The following is a 21,669-nucleotide window of genomic DNA, read 5'->3' as shown; positions in this document are numbered from 1 at the left end:
CACAGGTATAGGAATTAGGATATAAAACACATAATTTGGGGGCATGCGATTCAAACCATAACAGTGTTAAAATTTAAAGTGACATGGGATGTGCCAAAAATTGATAAAGGTTCCCTATTATCAATTCTCTAATTCTTTCTGTTAGTAATTCCTGGGCTTTCAGCATGCTCAGGAGTACCCAGCTACAGTCTACATCCCCAAGCCTTATTTCATTACATATTTAGTACACTATTGCCCTAGATTCTCTCTTTCTCTGTTCCCAACTACAGATAGGTATTTGATGATTTTCTGAGGAATGCCAACTTCTGGAGAAATCACAAAAGCCTTGTGTTGAGCATGGCTGAAATATTCTGCCAGTTTACCTCCAGATCAGGAGTCATCATGCTAAACCCTGGGTTTGCAGTACAGTCTATTGCTTGTTTTTGTAATTAAAGTTTAATTGGAATACAGCCATGCTTGTTCATTTATTTTTCACCTGCTGCTACTTTTGTGCTACAACAGCAGAGTTGGGTGTTTATAACAGAGATCGTATGGCCCTTTACAGAAAATATTTGCTGCCCTCTGCTCTAGATTATGAAATAAAAGAGAAATATATTTTGACTTGTGCAAACCATTGTATTCATGGCCTGTTTGTTATAACGGAAACCCTGGTGGTGTAATGGTTAAGAGCTATGGCTGCTAACCAAAAGATTGGCAGTTTGAATCCACCAGGAGCTCCTTGGAAACTCTATGGGGCAGTTCTCTATCCTATAGCATTGCTATGAGTTGGAATTGGCTTCACAGCAACTGGTTTGGTGTGTTTTTTTTTGGTTTGTTATAACAGATTAGCACTTATTCAAGTTAATACAGTCATTGCAAATGAAAATAAATGTCATAACTGAAGATTATCTAAAGATTTTCAAAAAAACAAAATACAAAAATGAGAGATAATTTACTTCAAGTTTTAAACTACTCCGTCAATGCTAGAACTAAGAGTGCAATAGGTGCCAATTGTTGCAAGAAAAATGCCACTGTTTAATAGTTGTTTAATGCTGGATACTAGCAGTGTAAGTAAGAAATGTCCTCATGCAATTTAAATGTATCCCATTCTAAGTGAATGAAATGAAAGCGAAAGTGAATTTAACCTTTGAAGTACTCCAAGAGTGGAATATTACCTTATGTAGAAGTTAAATCAGAGCAGAAGAATTAAACCCAGCAGTAGGAACAAAGTATGATCAGCAAAGAGTGTGTTAGAGTTCTAGGAATATGCTACACGTATTCACAAAACTATATTCAATTAACCATTTAAAGATAAAGAACTTGCTGTAGAGTAGTGCTTAAGGAAATTTCTGCTCAATGGTTCAAGTGGAGCATATGTCACAAGGAGATACCTCTCACCAAAGTTGTTTTTATGTACAATTTTCCAGTTTCTACTCTTTGGCTTGCCTGATGTAAAATCCTTTAGAACTGCTTAATTCTCTATCGTCCCATCCCGCATAGAACTATTCTGGATAATGCACTCACTCTCATCTAAATAAATGCAAATAGATATTAATTTAACAAGATTTAATTTATTTCTAGAAAGATATGTTTGTTAAAATAATTGTGATCTATAAACATATATGCCTCTTTTAATACTTGTGTCCGCCAGAAGAAAAATATCTTGAAGTTTTTTATTCTTTTTTAGGGTGGGAGGGAAGGTGTTGGTGATGGTATTTAAACCACACCAGCAAGGGTGGGAAAAGTGGTGGGCACTTTTAGGTGGGTCTTCAAGAGGAGCAGTGCTCTGGCTGTATAGGGCAGGACAACATTACCATCATGCATATGAAGCGCATAGAGACAGTTGTCCTGGCACTGGAGACTGACCAGTGCCCACAGGAATTTAATTAATTTGTTTTCAAATTTCAATTCATTTTCCAAGGGGTGAAGGGGAAAAGGGTGCAGATTCAAAAAGCACCACAAGCAAGCTATTCCAAATGTAGTACCTGACAGGAAAATGTTACCTCCATGAACCTGTTAATACAATTTGAAAGACACACGTGGAGAGCAGTGTTCCTCAGCAGCCAGATAGGGAGAGAAGTGTTCACTTATAGGTAGGCCCTCATGGCCCAAAAGAAGACGGAGCTGCTTGTCCAATTGCAGAAAGATGGCACCAGTCAAAAATTCAAGAACTCCTGCAGAGCAATTCTAAAGTAAGTGGCTTATCTGAATCCTAAAGATGGCTCATGTACCCTAAAGGATTATGTTTTTAAAGAGATTCACATGAACTGGCCTAGATACAATGAAATACAGAGATAGTCATTGGAATTTCTACTCTTTAGAACACTAAATCTGTCTCAGAATCATGCTGGCAGCAGCCATTCAGGAGTCTCCATATGTTCAAGTAGAGCTTCACTGTCTTCTCCTCAAAAATGACTTTTGGATCAAGATTTCATTGATTCTCTAATGAATAAAAAAGCTAAAATATCTCCCCTGACAGATGGAGTACAGCTAAAATTAAATGATCCATTGAATTCCACCAGTGAATAATTAGTTATAGGACTCTCTCTGCCCCCTGAAGCTGCTCCATCCTCATCCCACTGCCACCTGCCTTCAACCCATTTGCCTGCTTAAATTTTCCTAAGATTGTAAATTGTAACTACAGTTCCCTTTGCACTCAAAAATGTCAGGGGACTCATGACCTACCTGTGGACAGTTTTAACCCAAATGGATCATCTGTGAAGACCATCAAGACAAATTGACCTTTAGGAATTCCAGGGAAACCTTACCCCCTGATTCAGTTTTGCTAAAATATCCAAAGCCTTTACAAGGAAACCATTCAATTCTTCACATAACTCCCAAGAAGAAATCTAAAACCACAGGGAAACATGATTTTAGACTATGAGGAAAAGGAAGAAGACTTTAACCTTTTTGTGAACAAATTATTTTCTGCTTTGAAATTTTTTGTTAATACCATGTGTTTTTATTAAAGAAAGCATATTGAATGAGTGTGTCTGAATTTTTGGTAGATAGTATGGCTAATTTTCTTTGCCCTCTCCCACAAACCTACCTTAAGTGTTTAGTGGTACATATGACGTGCAACTAATTATACTCCAGAGTCCCCACTGGGGTCTATTTCTATTGGTACATATGTGAAAAAAAAATTTTTTTCAAAATCTCTATTTTTCCTACCAAAAATTAAGACACTTCATATAATACCCTGTAAAAACAGTAATTTGAGGCACACATCCATTTCTTTGGTTTCAAAGAGTCATAAAGGCCCCTGCCTTATGCCAGCACATACTGTTAGTAGTGCAGCAGCTTCCCAATAAACCTTCAAAGGCAGAAAAAGTACTTAGTCCCTAGAGATGTCTATGAACATGAAAGAGTAAAAAGAGAAGGGAAAATTGTCAAGCTAAATAATTCCAGTCTAAACTCCAAGGAAGAAGTTAAAGAAGGTTGTATTGCTTTCACACAGACTTCATCAAAAATTGAACTTTGATATTTGTTATTTGATGAAATATATTGCTGTTTTCTCCCATAAGCAACAGCAGAAATATGAGTGTGACTTCAATGCTGAGTATTGTAAGTATAGGACCTTGGATGCCAGAATGGAGACTGTAGTAAGAAGATTTACTAAATTGGATGCACACTTGAAGCAACTTACTTCAGCTCAAAAGAGTGTCAAGATATTCATAAAGCAGACTGATAAGAATATCAGAAAATCAAGCAGCCTAGTTAGAATGAGAAAAAACACAAGTATCTTTACAACAACCTGGCACACATTAAACGACGATGAGGTGAAATCAACCAAACATCACGCAGGATAATGGCAATAAAATTCTTCTTGTATCAGGAGATGTAATTTTAAGCTTATTTACTTAAAATTAAACGCAAACAAAATTAAACATATGACCATCATGTGTTTCAAAGTATTCTTTTGTAAATGTGTTGCAAGAATTGTTTTTGTATGTTTTAATAAATTTTAAAATGAAATCAATTGATTTTAGTTTTATAGCTGAAAAGTTGAGAATAAGCCATTTCAGAAATAATTTATATAAAATAAAAAATAATAAGCTACATTGAGATAAACATTTTAGAAATAATTCAAAGGTATCAGACAAAAATGATTCTACTAGGAAAATAGTTCAATTGAAAATGGCATGTTCCTTCTCCACAAAACATGAACTCTTCACTAGCAAGAATGAATACCTAATTTATGTTGGGTAGGAATATATCAATATAAATTTATAAATAGGTATGCATACAACTTTTCATACTTTCACTTTTAGGGTAGTCATAAAATGATTGACAATATCCTATCAGAAATACGATAATAACTGGATTAGTTGAGAGAAATTGAAATAACTGTTAATACCTCTCCTGACAATAATCTAAGAACCTTGTTCCTCCTATCATAGCCTTTGTAATACATACATGCATGTATACATATAAACATATATTTAACATATACGTGTATGTATACCAAAAAAACCCAAATCCGTTGCCGTTGAGTTGATTCCAACTCATAGTGACCCTATAGGTCTGAACAGAACTGTCTCATAGTTTTTCCAAGGAGTAAATGGTGGATTTGAACTGCCAACATTTTGGTTAGCAACCAAGCTCTTAACCACTATGCCATTAGGGCTCTAATACATATGCATATATGTATTTGTAATCTGCTGGGACTACTCTTTGCCTGCCTCATTCCAAAAATGCTATCACTAATGGATATTTGTTCATCATATCTCCTAATGTCTTTAGGTTAAATTTGTCCGCATTACCTAGTCTTTTTATAACTTGTTCTCTTCAGCCATAACACCTAGAGCTCTTTGTTTCTGTTACAGCTTCTTCATAAGACAAGGTTCTCACTGAGGGACAAATATGCCTAGTGCATGCATTATTTTTTAATCCAAGCCTAGGAGTGTGTAATCAGACTCAGTGACGCATTCTTGTGGAGGGCCCGAATGAAAGTAGTAATACTTTGCATTTTATAGTTATAAAAATTTTAATGGTATATAAATATTAAGCAGTAATTTGCATTGGACTGTCATTAAGATTAATTTTGATAGAAATTACCTTGTAGCAACATTCAAGCTATTCTCAGATTTGCATTAACATTGTTATTATAACTTTCATTATAAATATTCAAATTATATAATATCACAATTCAGATCCACATATATTTGTATAATTTCTTTAAATAGAATAACTGGTTTTTAGAGTTTTATTCCTCAAACATCTAAAGTGTATTTTATGTACTGGAAAATGAATAATAGTACAAAATTTTTATTGTATTCACTAAAAATATTCATGAAATTAGAAAAAATGAAAACAATCTTTTGAGATGTTATGAATGAAAATTATTTATCTGTTTTCATGAAAAAGAGTTTGATATCCATTTAGTACAGAAATAACAGTATATTCAATTTAGAACTTTTAAAATGTATAATAATATACAATGATACTAAATAATTATATACATAATTTTAAAAATCATTTCACAAGGAATGAAAAAAAAATACATAAGCTATTATTACATGACACCAAAAGGCGTTATTCTGTGTGTACTGTTGTAAGATTTCTATTGTTCCTGAAGTACATTGTAAAGTCTCGCATTGTTCTGGCAAGATTTATTCCCCATTCTCCTGCTTTGGAAATCTATAAAAACGATTGATCCATTATTTCTGTAAAGGGAGCTTTGGAATACAGAGATATTTTCATAGGAAAATGACCTTTCTTACACTTAGAACACTTTAACAAACTTTGGGAGCATAACAAAAGTTTTTTCTGTAAATATGAAAAGAGAAAGAGAGAGAAAGAAATATTAATGCAAAAAGTTCATGCAGGTTATTTCTGTACATTGCTGCATGTTAACATAAGACAGTTCAGATAGCTAAGCAAAGCCCTAAAGGATTTCTAAATGCCATGCTACTCCATGAAAACAGTTGAAAGTACAGGAATTTTTAAAAAATGTAAAGTTAATATAGATCAGAACAAAGATGTTTGGTATACATGATATAGCTGCATTCTATGCATAGCAAGATATTCTTGGGTGAAAATAAATCCTAGAATTTTTTTTCGGAGCTTATGAGAAAAAATACTGAGAGTCATAAAAAAAGTGTCATATATAATTTGAAAAATTCAGCCTTCTAAAAGTCTGGATTTTAATTTTGAAGTAGTCTTCGTCTTTTTTCTGGGAAGGATTAAAAAACAGATGGTGGGTGTCTTAGCTATCCATAGCTGCTATCACAGAAATAACACGAGTATGGCTTTAACAAACAGAAGTTTATTCTCTCACAGTCTAGGAGGCTAGAAGCGCAAATTCAGGGTGTCAGTCCCAGGGGAAGCCTTTCTCTCTCTGTTTGCTCTGGTGGAAGGTCCTTGTCATCAATCTTCCCCTGGTCTAGGAACTTAGCACAGGGATCCTGGGTCCAAAGGACATGCCCCATTTCTGGCTCTTTTTGTCTGGTGGTAATGAGGCCCCTTTCCTCTCTTCTTGATTCTCTCTTTTATATCGCAAAAGAGATTGTCTCAATATATAACCTAATCCTGTAGATTGCATCCTGCTTCGTTAACATAACTGCCTCTAATCGTGCCTCATTAACATCATAGAAGTTAGGATTTAGAACACATAGGATAATAATATCAGATTACAAAATGGATGACAATCACACAATACTGGGAATGATGACCTACCTAAATTGACACACATTTTGGGGAACAAAATTCTATCCATAATAGTGGGCCATTACTAATATATAAATGAACAACAACAACAATCTTTGTTAATAAATGTTTGCCTCAAAAAGTTAAATTTTTCTTCATAACAATATAAATGATTGTAATGAATATGGTCAGGGTTCCATCTTAACAAGTTGTATTTCTAAATACATATTTGAAAATAGGAATAAAAATAAGATTTTACCAGTGCCTTTTTTTTTTTTCTCTTTTATTTCAGAATTGACCCAGATTTTTTTGCAAACACAAAGCACAGACCCCTGGAGATTGAAGTAAGATGTGAAGTTTCTCTTTCACTTTGTACTGAAGAATAAACTGAAAAAGAACTGAAGTAAGCTGCAGTTATAAGAAAAGTTAACATGCATGGCCTGCCAAGCCAGTTATACCAACCAGTTGTTATTGACTCAGTTCCGACTGACTCATGGCAACCTCATGTGTTTCAGGGTTTTCAATGGCCGTGACCTTTCAGATGTATATCTCTAGGCCTTTCTTCCCAGGAACCACTGGGTGGATCCAGAGGTGGGTGCTATTTAAAATGAAGTTATCTAGACCTTGGGACAAACTGACATTGCTCTTATGGTATTCTTGTGTCTTTAAAGGAGTCCTGGTGGCACAGTGGTTAAGAGCTCGGCTGCTAATGGAAAGGCACACGATTCAAACCCACAAGATCCTCTGCGGGAGAAAGATGTGGCAGCCTACTTTCGCTAAGACTTACAGCTTTGGAAACCCTATGGAGCAGTTCTACTCTGCCTATGAATAGCTATGAATCAAAATCGATTCCACAGCAAAGGGTTTGGATTGGTTTGGTTTGGGTTTTGTGTTTTGAAGGCAGAAAGGGAAAAGCCCATCTTTCAGAAATGAAGGAAAGATCTATCTTATGCTGGGAATGGGATAGAAAATGATAGAACACTTTTGTCTACCATAAAGTCAGAGTGAGGCACATATAAGCAAAAGATGGCCTTTTGTAGCTCAAGAGAGTTATCAATACCAGAGACAGAAGCAGGGTGTCAGGATGAGAACGTCAGAGCACAAGAACTTTATGTTGCTATTTCAAGCAAACATCAGCTAAACCCAGTTTAATTCTCTTAAATACCAGAGAAAAAATTTGTTGTTGTTGTTGGTAGTTGCTGTTGGGTCGACTTCAGCTCATGGAAACCCTATGTGTTCAGGGTAGAACTGCTCCACAGGCTTTTCAAGGCTGTGACCTTTAAGAAGATCCCTAAGTCTGTCTTCCAAGATGCCTTTGACTGGGTTAGAACTGCCAAACTTTTGGCTAGTAGTTGAGTGCTTGATCATTTGTACCATCCAGGGACTTTGAGGAACGTATAGAAAATGATAATTTTTTCTATAGTCAAAGTGGTGTGTCCTTGAACATTCAGAATTTGAAAAATGCATTGCAATATGATCTTAGTTTAGCCACCAGGCTAGTAACTAAGACATTTACAGTCCTGTTTCCCACACCTTGCTGCATCTAACCAGTACCCCTTTCCAATATCTAGTTTTACCATGTTTTTTCACCTGTGTGCCAGGAGATTTTTAGAAATTGAGGTCACTATTCCTGACTGAAATTGAAACAGCTATGAGTAGCATAATGGCATAGGAAAATCTATAAAAATTAGGGATGCAAGATCAAATGCAGTATGCCCAGTTAAATTTGAAAGTCTCGTTAACAACAAATAAAATTTTGATATTAATATGTCTCAAATATTTCATGGGACATACTATATTGATACAAAATAAAAATATTTATTGTTTATCTGAAATGAAATTTTAATTGGTGCATCTTCTTTTTTTATTTGCTAAATTTGGGAACTCATTAACAATGACTAAGAAATACATTCCAGTTATTGTTGTGTAGTGTGTTCATTTTAACTAATCTCATAACTGGGTCTTTCCTGTTGGCTGGTGAATATGGTCAAGTTCTGTCCCTCAAAAGGAAAATACAAAGAAACAAACAACGAAGAACACCCTTTTTTCATTTCACATTCCACACTGGATACTTTATTTCTCATTTCCTGTATAATTATGTATCTCAAATGGTTACTCACATTCAACTCATTCTTCAATTTACTCAAATCTCACTTTTGCCCCTGTGACACTAGCAATTTTCATTCAAACCAAGGTAATGAATAATCTCTAAGTTTCTAAATCACTTCTAGCTTTACCTCCTATCTGGACTCTAATTTTTGGTCTCTTCCAATGACTGTACATTCTGTATACCCTCTTCCCTTCTTTTTTTATGACACATCACCCTCCTTTTTTTTCTCACCATCCTCTATAAGCTTAAATGCATATTTTCCATTTATTAAATGATGGGAATTTCTCAAGCTTCTACCCAAGGAATTCTTTTCTTTTCACCCTATAGATTCTCTCTAGGAAAACTCAAATTAGATTCAAATTGTAGCCATTCAAGAGCAACTCAGAAATTTACATTTCCAATCAAAACATTTCCATGACCTTCAGACTCATCCCATTGATTACCAGACATCTTCTTTTAGACTTTAACATATACCAGAGTTAACTCTAAATTCTAAATCTTGGATTTTAAGTATTGTTCAAAATTCACTGAGGCCATTATTAATATATTCAGATGTAAAACTTAGCTGTCATCCTTGACATTGTCTTCTTCCTCACTGCTACAAATACGAGTGAAAAACCAAACCCTTTGCCGTTGAGTCAATTCTGACTCATAGTGACGCATAATGACGTTACTTGCAATATGAACACAGCAACCACTTGGGTCACATTAAATGCCCAATGTTTAAGGACATGTTGAACTGATATTGCTTTTAGAACACATTTTTAGCTATAAAATATATAATTATATGTCTTTGAGATACACATTTCTCTTGCATCCAATGAGCTAAACCAGGTGTTCATCAAGACAGGCTTGTCATCGTCTAAATCAGATGACTACGCATGCAGTGATCTGATCTATTCTAATACAAACACATCTGCCTTGGCTGTTGGTAGGTCTATAGTTTGAGCATCAGCAGGCTCTGTTTGACATTTTTCATCAATGTTGGGAAATCTGTGGTAAGATAGTAACACCAGATTCCAAGCTGAAACTCCAAACTCATGTACAAATCCAAAAAGGTTAAATAATGAAGGACATAGAAATCCCAGATAATTAACTACCCAGCAGCTCAATTAGTTCATATGAGACTTGTGCCCATAGCATTGAGAGAGGTCAGTAAATATTCAGGATGTAGAACACTGTGGCTAATTGCTTTTCTTAAGATCATAGTTAGTTATTCTCCATGTCATTAGTATTCTTCTTAAAGATATAAACTTAAGGCTGAAGCAATACAAATAGTATCTGTCGTGATCGTTAATTTTATGCCTCAACTTGGTTGGGTTGTGGTTGCCAGTGGTTTTGCCAAACACTAAAGTAGTTGTTGTTCCATAAAGTAATCTAATATAATCATAGCCCATAATGTAGTCTAATGCAATGCAATCAAGCAGTTGAAAGAGAGTTCCTTAAGCCTTGACACTATAAATAGATATTTTGGCAGGACTCTATTTCTTGACTTTGTACCCTTCATGTTGTCTCAACAGTGGATCTTGGGACTCAAGCCTATGAAAGTCTCTAGCCTGCCACCTGACCTACAGATTTTAGACTTGCCAGGCCCAAAGAATCCCATGAGCCAGCAGAAGCCCCACCCCCAGCCCACTGCCTGACCTTCAATTTTTAGAGTTTTCAGCCCTCACAATTACATAAACCAATGCCTTGAATTATCTCTTTATTTCTCTTTCAATATATACACACATACATACATACATACATATACACACACACATACAGATATACACACATATGTACAAACATATACATATATATGTATATGTGTATATTTTGTGTTGTTATTAGGTGCAATCAAGTACCTTCTGACTCAAAGCAACACTATGTACAACAGAACGAAGCACTGTCCGGCCCTGCACCATTCTCATGATTGTTGTTATGTATAAGCCCATTTCAGGCATAACAACAATTGTAAGGATGGCTCAGGACCGGGCAGCATTTAGTTCTGTTGTGCATGGGTTTGCTACGAGTCAGAACTGACTCAACGGCACCTAGTAACAACAACAACAATAAGCCCATTGTTGCAGTCATTGTGTCAGTCTACCTCGTTGAGGGTCTTCCTCTTTTTTGCTGACTATCTATTTTACCAAGCATGATGTCCTTCTCCAGGGACTGGTCCTCCTGATGGCATATGTCCAAAGTATGTGAGATGCAGTCTCTACATCCTTGCTTCTAAGGAGCTTTCTGGCTGCACTTCACCCAAGACAGATTTGTTCATTCTTTTGACAGTCCATGGTCTATTCAGTATTCTTCACCAACACCATGATTCAAAGGCATCAATTCTCCAGTATTCCTTATTCATTGTCCGTCTTTCACATCCACATGAGGTGATTGAAAACACCATGGCTTCTGTCAGGCCCTCCTTAGTTTTCAAGGTGACATCTATGCTTTTTAACACTTTGAAAATGTTTTTTGCAGCAGATTTGCCCAATCCAATGTGTCGTTTTATTTCTTGACCGCTGCTTCCATGGGTGTTGATTATGAATCCAAGTAAAATTAAATCCTCGACAACGTTAATCTTTTCTCCGTTTATCATGATGTTGCTTATTGGTTCAGTTGTGAGAATTTTTGTTTTCTTCATGTTGAGGTGTAATCTATACTGAAGGCTTGGGTCTTCAATCTTCATTAGTAAGTGCTTCAGGACCTCTTTACTTTCGGCAAGCAAGGTTGTGTCATTTGCATAACACAGGTTGTTAATGCGTCTTCCTCCAATTCTAATGTCCCATTCTTCTTCAGAGAGTCCAATTTCTTGGGCTATTTGCCCAGCATGTGGATTGAATAGGCATGGTGAAAGGATAAAATCCTGACACACACCTTTCCTGACTTTAAAACACGCAGTATCTCACTGTTCTATTCAGATGACTGCCTCTTGTTCTATGTATAGGTTTCTCATGAGCACAATTAAGTGTTCTGGAATTCCCATTCTTTGTGATGTTATCTATAGGTTGTTATGATCCACACAGTCAAATGCCTTTGCATAGTCCATAAAACATAAACATGTTTCTTGTACTCTTTGGTTTCAGCCAGGATCCATGTGACATCAGCAATGATATCCCTTGTTCCACATCCTATTCTGAATCCGGCTTGAATTTCTGGCAGTTCCCTGTTAATATACTGTTGCAACTGCTTTCGAGTCGACTTCAGCAAAATTTTACTTTCATGTGATATTAATGATATTGTTCTATAATTTTCACATTCAGTTGGATCATCTTTCTTTGGAATAGACAAAAATACTGATCTCTTCCAGTCCGTTGGCCAGGTAGCTGTCTTTCAAATTTCTTGGCATAGATGAGTGAGTGCTTCCAGTGCTGCATCCATTTGTTGAAATATCTCATTTGGTATTTTGTGAGCTCCTGAAGCCTTGTTTTTCACCAATGCCTTCAGTGCAGCTTGGCTTCTTCCATCAGTACCATCAGTTCCTGATCATACGTTACCTCCTGAAAAGGATGAATGTCAACCAATTCTTTTTGGTATGGTGATGCTGTGCGTTCTTTCCTTTTTTTGATGCTTTCTGCTTCATTTAATATTTTCCCTGTAGATTCTTCAGTATTAGAACTTGAGGCTTGAATCTTTTCTTCAGTTCTTTCAGCTTAAAAAATGCCAAGCATGTCCTTCCCTTTCGGTTTTCTATCTCCAGCTATTTGTACATGTCATTATAACATTTTACTTTGTCTTTTGGAGATGCCCTTTGAATCTTCTGTTCAGCTCTTTTATTTCATCATTTCTTCTCTTTGCTTTAGATATTCAACATTCAAGAGCAATTTTCAGAATCTCTTCTGACATCTATTTTGGTCTTTTCTATCTTTTTAACGACCACCTGCTTTCTTCATATACGATGCCCTTGTCATTCCACAACTTCTCTGGTCTTCAGTCATTAGTGTTCAACGCACCAAATCTATTTTTAAGATGTTCTCTAATTTCAGCTGGGACATACTCAAGGTCATACTTTAGCTCTCGGGAGCTTGTTCTAATTTTCTTCAGCTTCAACTTGAACTTGTATGTGAGCAATTGATGGTCTCTTCTTCAGTCAGCCCCTGGCCTTGTTCTGATAATATTGAGATTTTCCACAGATGTAGTCCATTTGATTCTCATGTGTTCCATCTGGCAAAGTCCACGTGTATAGTTGCCGTTTGTGATGTTTAAAAAAATGTATTTGCAATGAAGAAGTTGTTGGTCTTGCAAAATTCTATCATGCCATCTCCAGCATCATTTCTATTGCCAAGGCCATATTTTCCAACTACCTATCCTTCTTTATTTCCAGCCTTCACATTCTAATCACCAGTAATTACCAGTGCATCCTGATTGCATGTTTGATCAATTTCAGACTGCAAAAGTTCGCAAAAATCTTCATTTTTTAATCTTTTGCCTCAGTGGTTGGTCAGTAAGTTTGGATAATAGTGGTATTAACTGGTATTCCTGGTATGTGAATGGATATTTTCCTATCACTGACAGCATTGTACTTCAGGGTAGATCTCGCAAAGATCTTTTTGACAATGAATGCAACGCCATTCTTCTTCAAGTTTTCATTCCTGACATAGTAGACTATATGATTGTCTGATTCAAAATGGCCAATAACAGTCTATTTCAGCTCACTAATGCCTAGGATATCGATCTTTGTGTGTTCCATTTCGTTTTTGACGACTTCCAATTTTCCTAGATTCATACTTTGTATGTACCACATTCCAATTATTAATGAATGTTTGGAGCTGTTTCTTCTCATTTTGAGTCATGTCACATAAGCAAATGAAGGTCCCGAAAGCTTGACTTCATCCACCTCATTAAGGTTGACTCCACTTTGAGGAGGCAGCTCTTTCCCAGTCTTATTTTGAGTGACTTCCAACCTGAGGGCCTTATCTTCTGGCACTAACTCAGATAGTGTTCCACTGCTATTCACAGTGTTTTCAGTGGCTAATTCTTTTCAGAAGTAGACTGCCGAGTACTTCTTCCTAGTCTGTCTTTGTCTGGAAGCTCAGCTGAAACCTGTCCACCATGGGTGACCCTGCTGGCATTTGAAAATGGTGGCATAGCTTCCAGTATCGCAGCAACAGACAAGCTCCTACGGTATGAAAAACCGACAAACTCATGGGGGGTGTATATATATATATACACACACACACACACATACATACATACACACACATATGCATATATATATAATATATGCATATATGTTGAATATATATGTGTATATTATCTCCAAAATATATGGCTCATTGATTCTGTTTCTCTAGAGAACCCTAACACAGCTGTCCACACATGTTTTTCCATTTCTGTTACAGATTAAATTGTGTCCCCCAAGAATGTGTGTCAACTTGGCTAGCCCATGATGCCCAGTATTGTGTGATTGTTCACCATTTTGTCATCAGATGTGATTTTCCTGTGTGTTGTAAATCTTACCTATATGATGTTAATGAGACAAGATCAGAGGCAGTTATATTAATGAGACAGGACTCAGTCTACAAGATTAGGCTGTCTTTAGTCAATGTCATATGAGATATAAATGAGAGAAGCATGCAGAGAGACAGGGGCAACTCTTGCCATCAGGAATGAAAAACCATGAGGGTAGCATGTCCTTTCGACCTAAGGTTCCTACACTAAGAAGTTCCTAGGCCAGGGGAAGACTGATGACAAGGACCTTCCCACATACCCAACAGAGAGAGAAAGCCTTCCCCTGGAGCTGGCACCCTTAATTACAGCTTCTAGCCTCCAGACTGGGAGGGAATAAATTTCTCTTTTTTAAAGCCATCAGCTTGTGATATTTCTGTTATAGCTGCACTAGATAACTAAGACAATTGCCTATATAAAACTTCAAATTTAATAAAATATATTTTAGGTTTCTCCTGACACATTAGAAAATGCCAATAAATTGACAAATATTTTATCAATGTATTTGAAAGTTTGACTAATTTATTTATTGTTTTATGTGTATAATATTCTGAAAAGAAACACTTCTTTCAATTAAAATTTTCAGGATTGTATAAAACTAGACGATCATGGATAATATTAAAAAGGTCAGATTTTAAGAAATCAAGCCAACATTTAGTCTTTTTCTGACTGTTTTGTCTAGTTATATGCCTAGATCCCAACCCTGTCAGTGAAGGTGAGGTTTACGGAGGTTAAAATGAATTCTCTTTCCATAAATCCTCCTTAAAAATACTTTTGTATGTAATAGCATACCAAGATTATGTTTATTGTGGCTGGGAGGGGAAAGAAGGAAAAAGAGTCTCTTCTCTTTGGGGAAAAGAAAGAAGCTTGCCCTAGTCTCTAAGCAGTAAGGGAGCACGACCATGTTTTGGTCACAAGGGAGAACTGCCTTTGGCTATTTAGAATAAAGCTGGGAATAAAGCAAGAAACTAATCTAGTAATATTATATTTGACCCTGTCTTGTACTTATCTTCATTATCTTTGGACCTGTGAAAAATGGAAGCTCTAATTGAGGCAAAACTAATTAATTATTATTCAGAAATAATATGAGAGCCATATAACTTTTACAAAAGATTGTGGTATGACAGAGAAGAAGGTTTAAATAACATATGAAAGCAAAAGGACCTTATTAAATCCCTAATAGATGCTTTCTCTTAAAAACTCTTCTTTAGCCACTAATCACCAGTTGCACCTCTCTGAACTGGTATTTCTCCATGTAGCATCTACATCTTTCCTGGCTCCTTTTTGTTAGCAGTAAGATCTATTTCCATCTCTTTTGCACTGTCTGTATATTTGTCACTCCTTTCAGCAAACAAAGGGCCTTTACCAAGAGACATATTTTCGGCTTAGAACATGAGCCTATAAATATTGTTTTAGTGATTGTTTTTCAAACACATTTTCATTTCTTTAGAAGATTGTTACTGATGTGAGGAAATGCTCTGTGTCTATTTCTTTTTATCCTGATAGCCCTTTGTACATAGGAGGAAGTCAATACACAGTTCTTAAGTAAATGAAATAATCAGCAAGTGTAAAACTACAAATCATTAAAAATGTAAAGAGAAAAACCAATACAGAAAACTGTTTGAGTAAAGGTAAACTGAATATGTTAACTGTCAGAAAGTTTTACTTTTCTTCTGATTGTTCTAATACTGTTACATACTTGTTACCTGCACGAAGAAGGCTGGGAAAGGCTATTTGTTCAGATAAATTAAATTTAGTGATTCTATTTTTCTTATGCCCAATGCCATCAAGTCGACTCTGACTCATAGTGACCCTGTAGGACAGAGCAGAACTGCCCAATAGAGTTTCCAAGGAGTGCCTGGTGGATTCAAATTGCCAACCTTTTGGTTAGCAGCATTAGCACTTATCCACTATGCCACCAGGAGTCGGAATTGACTTGACAGCACTGGGTTTGGTTGGTTTTTGGTTATCTTTCTTACTGGAATATTTGTACACTGCAATCAATTGTCTTTTTTAGAAGATAACAACTAACAGGTTGAACGAAGTATTCAAAATAAAACAGATTTAATTTCAGGAATATCAAGGACTTCAGAACTAGCATAAGGTCACAATATTATTGCAGAGCTGAGGACCATCTGATATTTTCTATAGCTCAGGTTAGTCCTGTCATAGTGAATGCTCAAATCCCTCTGGTTCCTCACTGGTAGACTTCATGCGCATCCATACAAAGTATTATATAATTATTCCCTAGTTCTTTACTAGTTTTTATTTGTTTTTTAATTACCCAGAAAAGACTTTTCCATTTGGGGTTCTGGATACGATATGGGCATGCATGCCTAACATGTGATCCCCAATTGTCACGTAATAAGATGTATTCCATCTCTTTAGGATATGGTGCAAATGGTTAAGTGCTAGACTACCAGCTGAAAGGGTAGTGGTTCAAACCCACCCAGAGGCACCTCGGAAGAAAGGCCTAGACTTCTACTTCTGAAATGTCGCAGCCTTGAAAACCCTATGGAGCAGTTCTACTCAGTACACATGGGGTTGTCATGAGTCAGAATCAACTGGATGGCGACTAACAACAACATTACAAATAACAGGGTACCAAAAATCTGAATCTGTTGACATTAAGTCAATTCCAACTCATGGTGATCCCATGTGTTTCACGATAGAATTGTGCTCCATAGGGTTTTCAAAGGCTTTGACCTTTCAGAAGTAGATCACCAGTCCTTTCTTCTGAAGTGCCTCTGGGTGGGTTCGAATCACCAAGCTTTAATTAGTTGCTGAGCACTTAACTGGTTGTGCCAACCAGGGACTCAAACTAACAGGATAAGATAGCGTTATATACAAATCTTTCCCTAAATCTGTTTTTACCCTCTAGATTAAGTTTCTAAAGCAGATTCACTTCAGAGTGCATTCGTGTGCTAGATTATCTCTTAAAAAAGTAAAAGAAAAGAATAAAATACCACCCTGCAGTAGAGCTTATTTCCCATGTCCTCAGAAACACTGGGTACTATCTTTTATTTTCCTTTATATTTTAAAGTCTATAGCATAGCAAAATGCTGTCATATGGTTTTAACATGACTTTATTTTATTAATAGTGATGTCATTTTTTTGAAGGTTGTACTTTTCTATTGTCAAATTCCTCTGTCATGTGCTGGATTACTAACCCCTATTCCTTGGGATATAATTCTGTTTGGAAATAGGGTTTTTTATGTTAATTAAATCATACACAAGTAGGATTGTTCTAAATTTATCCACTTGGAAATTACATCAGAAACGTAGACTAGACACAGAGACATAAACACAAGAGGTGAAACGTATACCATGCGAGGATACTCTATAAGCCAAGGAAACTTGAACACCCAGGGCTACTGATAAGGAAGGAATTGACATGGCTGACACCCTGATTTGGACTTTTAGCCTCCAGAACTGAGAGAAAATAAAATTCTGTTCTTTAAAGCCACTCAGTTGTGATACTTCTGTTACAGAAGCACTAAGATACTAAGACATCCTCTATATGCCACAGGCACTGTTCCAGCCCTTGTCTTAGGCAAGATAGAATTGTATAATGACAAGACACTCATGCTGGTCTAAGAGACAGTCAAAGAACCGAAGTGTAACAGGGAGTCACTATTACCACACCCTGTTCTGGGGGAGTAAAGGAGAGTGTGATTATCAAAACCTGAGAGACAGAGAGAGTTTTGTATAGGGTGTCATTGTTGTTCGGTGCCATCTAGTCGGCTCCAACTCATAACTACCCTATGTACAACAGAAACAAATGCTGCGTGGTCCTGCATTATCCTCACAATTGTTGCTACGCTTAAGCCCATTGTTATCTTTGAGTCAATTCCAACTCATGGTGACCCCGTGTGTGTCAGAGTAGAATTGTGCTCTACAGGGTTTTTAATGACTGATTTTTCAGAAGTAGATCATCAGGTCATTCTTCTGAGGCACCTCTGGGTGGATGGTGTTGGGACTCTAACTTTTGGCTAGCATCTGAGTGCTTAACCACACCACTCAAGGGTCCTGTCACTAGAGATTCTATTTTAAATTGATATGCTTTATTTATTTCACTTCTGTGGAAACAACAAAATAGCATTTGAAATCAATACCTAATATTCTAGGTAAGAGAAAAAGCGCAAGCAAAATTAAGCAGACTTTTGAATGAGATAACCCTCAGTAACTGAGAAAATATTTTGTGTTTATTCCTCCCTACTCTAGTCCGCAAATCACTGAACCACTCAACACCCAGAATTCAGTGAGATCTCCAACGACCAATAAAGAAACAGATTTCTTAATCATATATAGATGAACTATAATAAGCTAGTAAAGAATAAATAAGAAAATGAGATAAGTTAGCAAATAAAAAGGATCGAGACAGTGTGTAAGTAAAAGACTGAAATAAAAAAAAAACAATAAAATGTTACAAATACACAAATATACTAAACCAGAAAATACATGGATAAAATTCAAATATAAAAAGGAAGTCCTCTAAACCAAAGACGTAGGTTATAATATAGATTAAAAAATAAAAAGAAGGTGAAAATATAAAAGAATAGCTTAGAGGAGAAGAGGGTTTTTTAAAAATGAAAATATGTACACTGTAAAAATTGGTGAGATATTTAATACAAAGAATTAATTAAGGATATTCAATCTTTGAAAAAAGACAAGGGAAAAATTGCCAATAGAAGATTATTGATTTTAGTCTGATGAGATGCCCTTTGATATTATGGGTATCTGCAAACTGATTAAAGGTATGATTTTGGGGAAAATATGATTTTTTTTCTCTTGATACCATGAAAAGAAGGAGCCCTGGTGGCACAGTGGTTAAGGCTCTCTGCTGCTAACCAAAAGGTTGGCAGTTTGAACCCTCCAGCCACTGTGTGGGAAAAATATATAGCAGTCAGCTTCTGTAAAAAATTATAGCCTTGGATACCCTAGAGGGCAGTTATACTCTGTCCTATAGGGTCCCCGAATGTTGGAATTGACTCCATGGCAATGAGTTTGGATTTTGGTTCTATCATGAGTAGTCAGATTAATTATAACTTCAGTGTATGCACATATAGAAAATAAAGAAAAACATTAAGATGGTGAGGACACATATGTCAAACGTGCACAATTGAGGAGTTCACCTGGTCTGTGTCCCACGCCTGTTTGAGATCATCTGGCAATGTCAAAGTATAAGGATTAAAAAAATGAGGAGCAAATTCAAGAGTAATAAAAGATAGGACGAATAATAAAATATCTTCAAAAGTTCAAAATTCCATTACAAACTCAGATGTCTTCCTGGAGTCTATAAAATAAAACTCACCTCTGTGCTCACTGTATAGTTAAAGAGCATTGGAATCAAACTTTCATGGTGCTGGAGGGAGGTAAAACTGGAGACACTTTTAAACACCTAAGTTAAACCAAAAGATTGACTTTTGTGACAAAGCACATGTAAAACTGACAGGGATATATATTTTCCAGCAGGTTCATCGTACTGCTCCTTGCTTTCAACTTGCAGCAACAGGAAACTTCACTATTTTTTTTTTTTAATTACTGTATGTTTGCAAGTGCAAAATTGGAATACAATTTAAAATCAAATTACTATTATAGTACAAATAGTTAATCAATAATTAACAAAATTAAATATTAGCATCACTGTCTTTTATAGTGATCTGCCTCTCTATTAGCTTTCTTTTCTTTTTTTTTTTTTTTCTCTTGCCTTTGACTAGTTTCCAACTCGTGGTGACCCCACATGGGTCAGAGTAGAAATGCGCGTGGTGTTCTCCATAGGGTTTTCACCGGTTGGTTTTGGGGAAGTGACCCCATGTGGGTCAGAATAGAAATGCCCATGGTGTTCTCCATAGGGTTTTCAACGGTTGGTTTTTGGGAACTAGAATACCAGGACTTTCTTTAAAGACACTTTTGGGTAGACTTGATGCCCCAAACTTTTGGTTGGCAGCCGAGCGCATTAACCGTTAGTACCGTGCAGGAATGCCAGTTTTTTATTACTGCCTGACAGGTTACCACAAATGTAATGACTTAAAACAGCACTGTTTTATTATGTCATAGTTTCTGTGGATAAAGAGCCTGGTCTTGGCTTAGTTGGGTCCTCTGGTGAGGGTCTCGTAAGGCTGCAAGTAAGGTGCTGGCTGTGTTTTTCTTAAGTCACTTGGAGAAAAAAAAAAATCACTTTTACGCTTTTAGACCTTAACTAAATACAGAAAATCCCTTCTGTTTGACCATATACTGTTTGCTTGAAACAAATGACAAATTGCACCCACACTCAAGAAGAATGGATTATACAGGGTGTGAACACCAGGGGGCAGAAATCTTGGACACCTCCATTGTCTCTATTTGCCACAATCTTCAAAATACTTTTTGTGTAAACAATTTTCATAGATAAACTTTGTATTTTGATATACTTATAGATTCACATAAATTTGAAAGAAATAGTCTACAGAAATTCCATGTACACATTACTGGTTTTTACTCAATGGTATTACCTTGCAAAACTGTAGCACAATATTACAAACAGAATATACATACAGTATGTAGCCTTTTTAGATGAGCTATTTTTCCAATTTTTTTCAGCATTATTCTCTTGAAATTCACCAATTTGCTCATAGATCAAAAGTCTGTTCCTTTTCATTGCTGAGTAATATTCCATGGTATAGATGTACCATAGTTTGGTATACTCTGCATACCAAACATGATGCACCACTGTTTGTTCCACGTGTATGTGAATGTACTACGGTGTGTTTGACCATATACCTATGAAGAACATCTCTGTTGATTACAGTTTGGGGCTATTAGGAATAAAGCTACAATGAGCTTTCAAGTACCGGTTTTTATAAGCTTTTATAACCAAAATGTCGGCAGTTTGAATCCAACAGCCCCTCCTTGGAAACCATATAGGACAGGTCTACTATGTCCTATAGGGTCGCTATGAGTCAGAACCACTGATTGGCAACAGGTTTGTTTTCTTGATTTAGGATGAATGTGAACTATCGTTTCAAAGAAAATTGAATTTCCAGAGTCTTTGCTCTGTTAGTTTGATCATTTTGACCCTGCTGGTGCTTCTGGCAGGCAGCTTCCTGTTGCCTATTGGTGGGAAAAGGAAGCCTGTAGCCGGCCATGACAAAGAGTGCCTTCTGGGAGGGCAGTTTTTGTAGCAAGATCTCCCTTTTCAGTGTCGCTAGATCACCTGGTGTCTCTAGTTGGGGAAAGGATTCTCTAGCTCATGGGCATGAAGAGCTTTCCAGGTCAGCTGGGGGCACTTGTTCTGGTGTAATACTCTTGCTGGTGCCACCCAGATACCCAGTGTCTCTAGGTAGAAAAGTGCATGCTGGGCAGCCAGTCAGCATCATCAAAGGAGATCCAGCCGCAGGTGCCCAACCTGGAATATGCTCTGCTTCCCTGCAAATCCTGAGAATCCCTTCCCCACTCAGGGATATCAGGTGGTCTTAGACACCAGCAAGAGACATCTCACTACAGGGAGCACCCAGCTCAGC

The 21,669-nt window shown here is 36.5% G+C and overlaps 1 pseudogene; it reads left to right on the top strand.

Annotated features, from left to right (window-relative positions):
• The first annotated feature begins 336 nt into the window (after nucleotides 1-336).
• Nucleotides 337-2,863, top strand: LOC126058084 (RNA polymerase II elongation factor ELL2-like; annotated as a pseudogene).
• The last annotated feature ends 18,806 nt before the right edge of the window (nucleotides 2,864-21,669 follow it).

The sequence above is a fragment of the Elephas maximus genome, chromosome 14 (assembly GCF_024166365.1).
Source record: "Elephas maximus indicus isolate mEleMax1 chromosome 14, mEleMax1 primary haplotype, whole genome shotgun sequence".
Classification (NCBI taxonomy): Eukaryota; Metazoa; Chordata; class Mammalia; order Proboscidea; family Elephantidae; genus Elephas; species Elephas maximus.
This window is presented reverse-complemented; position numbering and strand designations above follow the sequence as displayed.